Raw genomic sequence first — 13,637 nt, forward strand, 5'->3', positions numbered from 1 at the left:
TTGCTCCATGCGGCCACACATTTCCAGTGCCAACGTAAGTTCCCCTTCCCCAATCCAAAGTTGGTTTTAGGTATGTGAAGGATGATGTGTTGTATACATGTGAAGGATGTATCTGTGCTGTATTGTATTGTACAATTGCATTGTATTATAAGATACATCTGTGTTGGATGTGTGTGGCCTTGTGTGATCTCTGCCATTGTGTATTCGGTCAAATTTTTGTTTTTATTTGTTTGTTTCTAAACTTATATCCTCGCAGGTCTCGGAGTAGTTCACAACATAAAAAGACAAAATGGGACGCAGGTGGTGCTGTGGGTTAAACCACTGAGCCTAGGGCTTGCCGATCAGAAGGCCGGCGGTTCGAATCCCCATGACAGGGTGAGCTCCCGTTGCTCGGTCCCAGCTCCTGCCAACCTAGCAGTTCGAAAGCACGTCAAAGTGCAAGTAGATAAATAGGTACCGCTCCGGTGGGAAGGTAAACAGCGTTTCCGTGTGCTGCTCTGGTTCGCCAGAAGCGGCTTAGTCATGCTGGCCACATGACCCGGAAGCTGTACGCCGGCTAATAACATCAGATGAGCGCCACAACCCCAGAGTCCGTCACGACTGGACCTAATGGTCAGGGGTCCCTTTACCTTTTAAAAAGACAAAATACATGAAAAAATAAAATAAAAAACAACCCAATAACCCTCCCCAACACATTTCTAAAGGGCATTGGATGTCAACCCATGAGTCCCATGTTCATTTTTTTTCTAGTAAATTATGATTTCTTTGACTGTAGTGATCTTCAGGCATTCACCTGAACACACAGGGGTTAAAATTGTGTCAAAAGTGTCCTCTCAGAACTTTGTGTATTGATCAGGGTCTTCTTAATACGCATTTAGAAGCCTCTGCACAATTGAGAGTCTCTGCTGTGTGAGGGTCCTTGATTGCATGGAGATTTCTAAATGCATGAGGCAGAACCTCAGCCTTCAAAGGTCTCAGAAGAACCTGCTCATGTGAGGACATGGGGGATTTTTGTGTGCACACCCTGTCTCTCAACACAGTTTTAAATTTCATGTGTAGGCCTATGTGTGTCTACGCCATCTTTCTCTTTATTATGGGTTTTTCAAATATCTCTTTCATGCCCCCATGAGATCAAAGCACCCGCATATAAACTATATGTCTCTGTCCTTTCACTTCTTCTCTCAGTGACAGTGCCAGATTTAGGTATAAGCTAAACAAGCTATAGCTTAGGGCCCTACTCTCTTGGGGGTCCCCGAAAAATTTAAAGGCAAAAAAACCTGTATGTACATTTCCAAAATATAAGATAAAAAACAAATAAAATAAAATAAAACCTACATACAGCAACAGTGTTTCACTATTAATATTTTTTTAAAAAAATTGTAGTTCAGTTCAACAATTACTTTGATTAAATACATATTTTGTTATGTGCAAATGGCTTTAGATACCTATTAGGTCCATACATTAACGTATAGCATATATTCAACACAAAAAACCAGAGACAATTTGTTGTTGACAAAGGACAGCTGGACATATAAAGGGCCCCATTACCTTCAGTAGGGCCTCATCAAACCTAAATCTGGCCCTGCTCAGTGATGTTTGTTTTTAATGGCTTTTAGGTTTAAGGGACCCAGGTGGCGCCGTGGTTAAACCACTGAGCCTAGGGCTTGCTGATCAGAAGGTTGGCGGTTCGAATCCCTGTGACGGGGTGAGCTCCCGTTGCTTGGTCCCAGCTCCTGCCAACCTAGCAGTTCGAAAGCACGTCAAAATGCAAGTAGATAAATAGGAACCTACAGCGGGAAGGTAAACAGCGTTTCCATGTGCTGCTCTGGTTTGCCAGAAGCGGCTTTGTCATGCTGGCCACATGACCTGCTCGGCCAATAAAGCACGTCAAAATGCAAGTAGATAAATAGGAACCGCTACAGTGGGAAGGTAAATGGCGTTTCCATGTGCTGCTCTGGTTTGCCAGAAGCGGCTTTGTCATGCTGGCCACATGACCTGGAAGCTATACGCCGGCTCCCTCGGCCAATAATGCGAGATGAGCGCGCAACCCCAGAGTCGGTCACGACTGGACCTAATGGTCAGGGGTCCCTTTACCTTTACCTTTAGGTTTTATTTATTTGCAATTTACCTACAATCCAATAACACCAGCAGGGACAGATTGCCCACCTCCCTTTTCTCATATGCAAGCTGCTTTGATAGCTAGCAACACACAAGAGGAAAAAAGTGACAGGCTTGGGGAAATGGAAAAGTTTGAAAAAGTACAGAATTTATTTATTTATTTATTTTAGTGGAAGAGCATCCCAAATGGGGACTGGCTGCTTCTTGTGGGAGTGGGGGTTGTGGGCAGATCGATAAACTGAAGGAAGGGGAGGAGAATGGAGTGGAGCAGCTGTAATCGCGAACATCAGCCCACACTGCAACATTTTGTTGCTGTTTTGACTTGTAATGCTTTTTAAGGATCTCCCTCCCCACCCCACTAGTTTACTTCATCTTAGATCCACATTATACAGTTCCATATTGGATTGTTAGTTTCATTCAGCGCATCAACAGCTAAAGAAGGATTTCCTCCCATTTATATGTTCGCAGCTGCACGCCCTTTTCATAAATCCAAACTATAAACTGCTCTAGCTAGTATTAACCTGTCATAACTGTGTTTTTTCGGATGCAGCAATGTTATAGCTGGGGAAGTGTAGCCAGCATAGTTATAGAGATTGCTTTTCTTTTATTCATATCCTTGCTCTTAATACACATTCCAAAGAAAAATATTGAGCAGCAGCAAACTGTAATAAAAGAGACCAAAAATGGCAAAAAACCACCGTACTGGAGGAAGCCTACGTGAAAACTCTGGTTGTATCTTCCTGGTTACAGAAAACAAATAGAGCTGTCAAAAGTGCTTGCCAGTGAAGGCTTGCCAAATAAAATATTGCTTTATGGAGTCAGGAAAAAACTAATTTGAAAGGTTACTGTAGGTTATTTGTGGTCATGTCTTGTCCGCATAAAACATGATGTCATCTTGAAAGATCTACATTATTTTTTTGTCTTATTTCTGCAAGACTTTATCTGAAAGGCTATCTCAACAGCTGCCTAAATCCACAATTTTACCTTCCTCTGAATTATTTACTGAAGTCATCCTCATCCAACAAATGAATGGAAAAGTGCAATCTAAACATAAAGCATCTGAGTGTCTTGGAGTTAGAGAACATTGCACTTGCTATTAGAAATGGAGAGCCTCTCATTACTATTTTCTACTATGCTGAGAGCGTATGCCGCGAAATTCAGTGTCATGAGCTGTTTTAATGGCTATATGGTCAAGTGTAATAGTCATCAATTAAGATTGCCGGAAGAAATATCAACAACCTCAGATATGCAGATGACACAACCTTGATGGCAGGAAGTGAGGAGGAATTAAAGAACCTTTTAATGAGGGTGAAAGAGGAGAGCACAAAATGTGGTCTGAAGCTCAACATCAAAAAAACCAAGATCATGGCCACTGGTCACATCACCTCCTGGCAAATAGAAGGGGAAGAAATGGAGACAGTGAGAGATTTTACTTTCTTGGGCTCCTTGATCACTGCAGATGGTGACAGCAGTCATGAAATTAAAAGACGCCTGCTTCTTGAGAGAAAAGCAATGACAAACCTAGACAGCATCTTAAAAAGCAGAGACATCACCTTGCCGACAAAGGTCCATATAGTTAAAGCTATGGTTTTCCCAGTAGTGATGTATGGAAGTGAGAGTTGGACCATAAAGAAGGCTGATCGCCGAAGAATGGATGCTTTTGAATTTTGGTGCTGGAGGAGACTCTTGAGAATCCCATGGACTGCAAGAAGATCAAACCTATCCATTCTGAAGGAAATCAGCCCTGAGTGCTCACTGGAAGGACAGATCGTGAAGCTGAGGCTCCAATACTTTGGCCACCTCATGAGAAGAGAAGAATCCTTGGAAAAGACCCTGATGTTGGGAAAGATTGAGGGCACTAGGAGAAGGGGACGACAGAGGACGAGATGGCTGGACAGTGTTCTCGAAGCTACGAACATGAGTTTGACCAAACTGTGGGAGGCAGTGGAAGACAGGAGTGCCTGGCGTGCTATAGTCCATGGGGTCACGAAGAGTCAGACACGACTAAACGACTAAACAACAACAACAACAACAACAAAAGACAGTGATGTGGGTTTTCTGGCTGATTTTCCAGATGCAGTTTCTCTATGGAAATTGGAGTGATTTTCTTAGGGTTACTTGCACTGGGGGGTGGGGTGGGATTTGAGGAAAAACTGATCCCCCAGAGCCAAGCTGTGGAAGCTGTGACCCATTCAGATGTTGTTGGGCTGCAACTCCCATCAGCCAAACCAAAAAGTCTCAAATGGCCTTTCAAAGCAATGAAACTTCTTGCTCTTTTCCTCAAATGGTAGAAATACTTAGGTGATGAGCAGTACAGTGGAACCATCAGTTTAGGTCCCCTTAGAACTCAGTGAGATCACTATGACTTTGTAATTGCAGGAGAGATTTAAGCAAGCTGAGGCCATGTGGAAAACCGTCATTCTTCATGCCCTTTTGTGAGACAATATCCCATGTTGTTTTGTCTCTGCTAGGCAGGTAGGGATACAAAGAGGCTCATGGTGGGACTAGCATATGGATAATGAAGGCAGTGGCTTTTTATGTTGACACTCCTTGGCAATCTAGGCCTCGCTTGTCAACTGAGCTTTTCAATACCATTGTTTGCCTCCAAACTCCCGTTTAGTTGGACACCCTCAACTGTCCTGGAAAAACCAGGACATCCTGATTTTCCCAAGAGAGCACAGCAGCCATTTTGGACAATTTCATGCCACAATCTCACTCCCACTCAGGGCTCGTCCTATCCCTGGGCAGAGCAAAATGTCCTCCTCAGACCGCAGGTGCTGGGGTCCACCCCTGAGCTGTTGGAAGTCAGAGCCTGTGTGCTACTGAACCTGTCCTGCACCACTTGGGTTAGCCTTCTGTCCTCAGGCATGGGAGTGGATGCTGTCCCATCACCAGTTTGGAAGTAAAAAGTTAGTTGCTAATTTGTAAGCCAAATTGGGAGAGGACGCCATTTTGCCCTTTGTCTCAATCAGCAGAATATATTGGGCTGGCCCTGACCCCTTCTCTCTATGTGGGTATCAGGAGAGACATAAGGCATGCACAGAGCATGTGGCAGAGCCACAGTATCCCTTTTTCGGCCTGGCTGTGTTTACTTCCAGTTGGGCCAAAGTGTGACTCAACCAGGCTGCTTGTATTGGCTGTCCAGAGACCTCACACAGATATTTTCAGGTTGTGAGTTTGCCCTCTTGGCAACTGCAGCAGCTTGGTGGCTCTTTGTCATCATGTAATCAACCAAATACCCCATTATCTCTTTATTTAGTTGTTTCCAGCGAATGAAACCTTCAGCCAGTTGCAAAAATAATACTTATTGTTTGTCCTCAACTGCATGATCTTACACTTGGTGCTATTGAATTTCATTCCATTTATATTACTCCAGTTCATGAGGTCACCCAAATTCATCCTGCATAATTTCCTGCTCCTTCGCTTCATTAACAATACCGCCTAGCTTGGTGTTATCTGCAGATTCCATCAACATGCTCCTATTTCCTTCAATCTTCTTAATAATAAAACATAGTGAATCAAATAGGCCATAAGAAGGCTGCTCTCCTAGAGAGTCCACTAGTTGCCTCTTCACATTAAGAAAGTTATTCCTTTACCCAAGCACAATAACTTAGTCTCTTTAACATAATGCTCCTCAAACTGTAAGGTGGGTTCCCCTGAGAAGACACAAAACTCCAAGAAGGCAGAGGAAGATCCTGCAGCACGCAAAGCTGGAGGCATGTCCCACCTCGTGTAAGCTACCTGAGCAAAACAAAGCAACTAAGAGATCTGGCAACTTCTCAGTGCCGAGTTTTTGTCATTTAGATACAGTTAAGAATTTTGAAGAGTCCCTATGAATTAAAAGGGGGTGGGTGGGAGAAAACATATCATACGCCTTTATACACAAACATAGGGCCTTCCAGCGGCTTCCTCACTGCAAGAAGTGAAGTTACAGGGAACCAGGCAGAGGGCCTCCTCTGCAGTGACATCCTTCCAGTGGAAAGCCCTCTCATCAGATGTCAAGGAGATAAAGAACTACAGTGGTACCTTGGTTTAAGTATACAATTGGTTCCAGAAATCTGTACTTAACCTGAAACGTACTTAACTTGAAGCAAACTTTCCCATTGAAAGTAATGGAAAGTGGATTAATCCGTTCCAGGTGGTCCACAGAGTACTTAAACTGAAGCATACTTAACCTGAAGCGAACTTTCCCATTGAAAGTAATGGAAAGTGGATTAATCCGTTCCAGACGGGTCCGTGGAGAACTTAAACTGAAAGTACTCAAACTGAAGCGTACTTAAACCGAGGTATGACTGTACACAACTTTTAGAAGACATCTGCCGACAGCCCTGTATCGGGATGTTTTTAATGTTTGATGTTATATTATTATGTTTTTATGTTTGTTGGAAGCTGCCCGGAATGACTGGGGCAACCCAGCCAGATGGGCAGGGTATAAATAATAAAATTATTATCATTTTTATTCCAGAGTGAAGAAAAAGAACCATCTACTTCTGAGGTAATTTTTCCGGAAGCCTAAACAACACCCACCATTCTTTCCCCTGCCTCTCTGGGCGCTTCCAGACTCTCTATTTTGGGGTGAGATTCAATCTCATAATGGCGAACTCAGGCTGTGCCTTTCTAGTTGATTTGGGGATCTGCCCCGACAAACCTACTTCCGCCAAAGGACCAACCTTTTGTGATAAGGAAGGTGACAGGGAAATGCAGTGGAAAGTGTTTGATGGCACCAGCGTTGATGGAATGTGGTCTGGCCTCCCTACAAACACAAGTACAGTTGAATGCTCAGTAAACAGGTCCACTGGAAATGCCCCCACCTTCAATTCTCCCCCCCCCCTTTGTGGGCTAGACTGGGAATGACTTTGCTATCTTACATGCTATATTGACACAGATATTCCTCCAACCAGATTTTAATAAAGGCCCAATCAACTGTTCTTTTCCATGTTGGGAGTGCTGTGTAAGCAGCCTCTCTAAATGGCTCTTTTGCACTGTAATTAAGCAGATAGTCTTGTTAAAAGAATGCATCCAGATTAAAGTGTTTTTCTCTGTTTTCCTGCAAAGCTAATTGCTTTGAACTTGAAATCCCTGGATCCGTTGTAACACTGGAGGAAAATATTGTGGCTATTATATTAACGCTTGTGATTGCTTTATCATTGTTTGGATCATTGCTACTGTGATTTTATCTTATTTTTTAAAAAGAAAATTATAGGAAGATTTTTTGTATTATTAAGGGGAAAGGGCCATAGCTCAGTGGCAGAGCATGCCCTTTGCATGCAAAAGATCCCGGGCTCAATCATTGTCAACTCTAGGTAATGGACTACAAATCCCATCATCCCTGATCACTCCCCTTGCTGGCTGGGGTTACTGGGAGTTGTAGTCTAACAACATATGGAGGACAGTATGTTAACTACCCCTAGGTCAAGGATGGGAAACCTATAGCCTTCCAGATGTGATTGGGATACTTCAGCCCACTTTTCAACCCTTGCCAGCAGAGCCAATGGACAGGGATGATGGGAGTTGTAGTCCAACAACATCTGGAGGGCCAAAGGTTCTCCAATACTGGTGCTGAGCCCGGTCGACCAGTAGTCTAACCTGGACTAGGGCATCTTCCTTTTGTTTCTGCTTCTGTCCGGAGGCATGCATGTCTCATAATTGCATCTTGGCTTTCAGGAAGTCTATGAAACTGTAACTCTATAAACACAATTGCTTCTATGTTTCTGCAACTTTGTCCTCTTACCTCAAAGGGCCAGAAGAAAACCATATAAATCTGTCAGATGGTGCTAGGAAGACAGGTATTTATACAACGTATTTTCTAAAGTGTGTGTGCCACTTGGGAAAAGACTCTGGATACATTCAGAATGGAGCTACACTGTGTACTGGTACAGGAGAAGCAACACACTGACGCGGCAGGTCTTCCTCAGTAACACATTTGCGCTGCCAAATTTCTATTACAGCACAGAGACACAGGAGGACTCGCAGGTGTAGCTTTTGGCAGAACCAGCCGAGGGTTGTGTTTCAAGTAGTGCTATGTTGAAAAGGAATGGCTGCGGAATTCTGGAGCGTGTTGAGGACAAGGAGAAAATAGATGATACGATCTGGGAGGACAAAATGAATAAGTGCTGCTGCACTGCTGTGTTGACATTGTATGCACGTTCTATGCCTGTAGATATGACTGACAGGAGCTTGAGCTGACATGGGGGTAGGTACGGACAGATTGATCCATTTCAGTTCTCTCAGTTTCCCATTTCCCTGCTGCAATTTGTGATTATTATTATTATTATTATTATTATTATTATTATTATTATTATTAAATCCTTATGAAAATTTGTCAGAATAGCAGTGCAAAATTCTTCTAATAAATACAGTTTTGTATGCAATTTTGCCTAATATACATTTATATTATTCATTTTTTGGTGTGTTACTTACATTCATATGTGTATTTGTTGAGTGGGCAATCTTTTGTCTGGCAAGGGACACTTTCTCTTCAGGGAAATTTGTTGTGGTCCACTTCAACTAATCCAGAATGCAGCAGGTAGACTGGTGACTGGGAGCAGTTGCCGAGACCACATAACACTGGTCTTGAAAGATCTACATTGGCTCCCAGTACATTTCTGAGCACAATTCAAAGTGCTGGTGCTGACCTTTAAAGCCCTAAACAGCCTCGGTCAGGTATACCTGAAGGAGCGTCTCCACCCCCATCGTTCTGCCCGGACACTGAGATCCAGCACCGAGGGCCTTCTGGGAGTTCTCTCACTGTGAGAAGCCAAGTTACAGGGAACCAGGCAAAGGGCCTTCTCAGTAGTGGCGCCCACCCTGTGGAATGCCCTGCCATCAGGTGTCAAAGAAATAAACAACTATCTGACATTTAGAACAGTGTTTCTCAACCTTTTTTGGGCCACGGCACACTTGTTCCGTCAAAAAATCACGCGGCACACCACCATTAAAAGACGGGGCAAATCCTGGGGGTTGGGAATGGGTGGGGGACTGAGGAATAGGGAGGGCGGGGAGACAGCGGGGAAAGGAAGTAGGTCGACCCACTGGCACACACACACCCCAAAAAATGAGACTGAGAGAGGTCATTCCCACAACATTTACCTGCTTTGCCAGCCCTGGATGAGGTTGGTGTACTTGCTGAGAGAGCCCTCGAGCACCGCCTCCGTTGTCCTGCCTGCTGCCAGCCCCCCGCTCCCTCCTGGGCTGGCCGTGGCTGAGCTGGGGCTGCTGCTGCTGCCGCCACCGCCGCCTCCCTCCGGCCTCCCCACTGGTGTAGCCGCCGCTGCTGCTCCTTGGCGGCCCGAGAGCCCTCACCGGCTGGTGGAGGAGGACGGCGAGGAGCCCGCCGAGGTGGGGCGGCTGCTGCTGCGGCTGCTGCCGTTACTGCCGCCGCTGGACGGGGCTGCTGCTGCTCCGGAGTCTGCGCTGCTGCCTTCTCCATGGAGCGCGCAGGGAGAGCGCGAGGAGGCGGCCTCGGCCATAAAGGGCTGCCTCGCTCAGGGAGCGAGCGCGAGGAGATGACGCAGAAACACCCTTCGCGCCCTCCAGACTGACCCGGCCGGCTTCCTTTCCGGCGGGGCAGCGCTGCCTATTGGTGGCCGCAAATCGCCCTTCTCGTTGCCTCACGTCGCGGCACACCAGCCACCGCCTCGCGGCACAGTAGTGTGCCGCGGAACAGTGGTTGAGAAACGCTGGTTTAGAAGACATCTGAAGGCAGCCCTGTTTAGGGAAGTTTTTAATGACTGATGTTTTAATGTATTTTTAATCTTTTGTTGGAAGCCACCCAGAGTGGCTGGGGTAACCTAGCCAGATAGGCAGGGTACAAATAATAATAATAATAATAATAATAATAATAATAATAATAATAATAATAATAGTTGTTGTTGTTGTTGTTGTTGTTGTTGTTGTTGTTGTTGTTTCTTTGAATTCTGCCAGCTCTTTCTCTTATTCTGCCACCCCATATTTTCCTCTCTCTCCCTCTCTCTCCCTCTCCCTCCCTCTCCCTCCCCACCTAGAAAAACAGGATGCATTTTATACCACTGGTGGAGATACACATTCCTTTTGCCAAAGGTCTGAAATGATATCTCTCTGAAGGCCTCAAGCCAAGGGCTGCAATTTGACCATCTTAGCACTATAGGTATATATGCTGAAGTTGGTGAAAGAGGCGGCATTTATCAGAAAATCAGAATTTGTGCTTTCCCTCACTAGTAGGTAACTGTGTTTTGCCTAAGTATTTCCATATGTGATAACAAATGACTTTAATACTCGCTCCCTACTATGCTAAACCTACATATTCAAGGCATCCAAGATGCTTCCAGTTCCTTTTTTTTAACCTATCATCATAGACTACATTTATCTAGCTGAGATTCAGTTTACAGCATCCGATGAAGACTAGTCACATTTAAAAACCACACAAAACCTTCGTGTAAAAAAAAATACAGAAGAGTTTTGGAGCAGATTGCAAGTCAACTAAAAATGGCAAGATATGACATAACACATTCGAACTGTCCTGCTCTTCAAAGGAACTCCACCAATGGAGCTGGGGGTGGGTGGGTTTCTCATGCCATTTTATCCATATCACAACCATGCAGGGTAGGCTAGAGAGACAGAGAGATAGTGACATGGCCAATGATCACCTATTGAACTTCATCGCTGGTTCTCTCTTGTCCAAGTCCAACACATGCGTGAAAAAACTAACATTCAGAGTGAGACAGTGGATGAAGAGCAAGAGAGAAAGATAGCTCAAGGAAGGGGGGTGCACAGAGGAAGGGGGGAGCCCAGAAGAAGGCAGGCAGATCTCGAACCATGTTGCTGTGAAACAGGGTGCCAAAAAGATGCTATTAGACTCCCATTTTGCTCACCTATCAGGTCCAGCCCCCAACTGACTTTTTTCTGTGGGCTGATTGTCCTTATTGATGGCATTGGGAGATTTTCTAGCCCAGCTACAAGTATATAAATTGGCCTTTGTCTTCTTTAAATATTCTACCTGAAAGAAAACTATAATTGTGGGTCAGCTACTAAGAAATACATTACATATAATCGGTGCTGGAGCTCACCATGAACTTCTCCCTTGTTTTCTTAGAATGGCAATGACACCCACCTGAGAGGTGCCAGAACTGAGCTCCTGTGAGCTCTGGCTGAAAAAAAAAGCCCTGCATATTATATTCTGACCTGATACAGCTTATAGTGGTCCCTCGACTTACGAACTTAATCTGTTCTGAATGCACATTCGCAGGTCGAAAAGTTCGTAAGTCGAAGCGCGGCTTCCCATAGGGAAATTTTTTTGTGTGAAAAATTCATAAGTCGAGGAAACCGCATTAAAAACCGCCAACGGTTTCCGTTTGGATGTAGAAAAATTTGTAAGCGTGCAGCCATTTGTCCCGTTCGTAAGTCGAAACCTGTGGATGTCGAGTCATTCGTAAGTCGAGGGACCACTGTACATCAGTAGTCTAAGGCAGGGATAGGCAAGCTGTTCAGACCCTTCAGACCCTCTTGGACTCCAGCTCCCACCAGCCAGATGGGTGGGGTATAAATAATAAATTGTTCTTGTTGTTCTTGTTGTCATCATCCTCATCCTCATCTTTGACAACAGGCCATGCTGGCTGGAGATGATGGGAGCTGCTGACTGAAAAATCCACTTTCCTGAGAATTCCTTGATTTTTTTCTCCAATGGTTTGCTACACTGTCAAATCCTCAAGCAGCACAATACAGAAGCTCTGAGGGCCTTTCTCCTTGGCACGTGTGTAAATGTGCTTCAGGACTGCTCTCAATAGATGTTTGGGCTCACAGTGAGACACAGGTGAGGAGGTAGCAACCTCTCTTTCCCCACACTCATAAAATAAAAAAGAGAAATGTGGGCCTTAGCAAATAGGTTTATGTAGCACTAGAACTCTGCGGACAAGGTTGTGTGTATGCATGAGTTGAGACTGCATAATTTTGAATAGCAGCCTCTCTTTGGTCTGCTTAACATTACACCAGATTCAACAGACAGCTTAATGGATGATCCATAGCAGCGCACGCCTCCCTTCCCCCTCTTTTCCCTTTTCCCTACCCTTTTATTGTGACTTGCTGTGTCCAGGGATTCAATTTGGCGGCCCAAGGCCAGATTTCCGCCCCTTCCCCACATACTGTACATTACCCTTTGTCAAGACGACCCAGTCTGTTGGAATTGTCTACCACAGTGTACAATATTTAGTCTCTTTTCCAAGTCAGCCCCCAAAAGAGTCTCAAGTACCTCAGGCAATTCAACCAAAGTGAAAAGAGTGTTGGGTTTCCCCCCTAGAATGAATGAGAAGAAAAGCAGACGGTCAAGTATTTGGAAGCAGTGAGATGCACAACCTCCTTTTTGGGGGGTCTGGAATATGATTTGATGAGCTACATGGACCAATCACCAGACTTGATATAAGGTAGCTTCCCATATGTTATATGCTGATGAGTGGAGCTTCCAAAGCAGTGTTTTATAAGTGGCAACAGACCCCAAAGAGTGTCTGGCTCATTTTCAGTCCTTTGGGAGCCAGAGGCTGCATTGTTTCCCCCAGGAATTGTACTTTGCTAAGGATTCTGGGAACAGTAGGTTGGTAAAGGATAAACTACAGCTCTCATAATTCTTTGAGGGGAATAATGTGCTTTAAATGTTTGCCAGGACTTAGTGTGTATGCCAGGACAGGTCCCAGATCACCCCATGGCATGGAGGTTTCCTGACAGTGGTGTAACTGCCACCCACTTAATTTGCTGGGGTTTTTAAATATTTAATTGGGCCACAGCCCTGTATGCCAAGTATAATAATAATAATAATAATAATAATAATAATTTATTATTTATACCCCGCCCATCTGGCCGGGTTCCCCCAGCCACTCTGGGCGGCTTCCAACAAAACAGAAATTCTAAAATACAGAAATCCATCAAACATTAAAATACAGAGATCCATCAAACATTAAAAGCTTCCCTAAACAGGGCTGCCTTGAGATGCCTTCTAAAGGTCTGGTAATTGTTGTTCTCTTTGACCTCTAGTGGGAGGGCATTCCACAGGGTGGGAGCCACTACCGAAAAGGCCCTCTGCCTGGTTCCCTGTAACTTGGCTTCTCGTAGTGAGGGAACCGCCAGAAGGCCCTCGGAGCTGGACCTCAGTGTCCGGGCAGAACGATGGGGGTGGAGACGCTCCTTCAGGATGCTATTGTGTTAACCAGCCAGTGCTGCAGGAAATACCAAACAGAAGAAGGAAAAGGCATATAATTATTTTAAAAGACATCTCCCTGGAAAGAATTTAACCATTTCTGACATAAAAGTAACTTTACATTCTTTCAGGTGGTTATTTTTTTGGAGATTGGTCCTTCTGGACTGACTAACACATCTATTAGTCCAATTATATTTTGGCAATAATTATACTGCAGAGTTCTAACACTTTATTACGACACCTGAGAGATCATTGGGAGAGCTGGCATACAAAATAAAAGGTGGGGGGGGGATATCTCTGGAGCTTTGGAATTGAGAGCCTGCAAGATTATAATTTCCAGGCTTGTTACAGTTCTTCA

The sequence above is a fragment of the Zootoca vivipara genome, chromosome 12, assembly GCF_963506605.1.
Source record: "Zootoca vivipara chromosome 12, rZooViv1.1, whole genome shotgun sequence".
In the NCBI taxonomy this organism is placed as follows: Eukaryota; Metazoa; Chordata; class Lepidosauria; order Squamata; family Lacertidae; genus Zootoca; species Zootoca vivipara.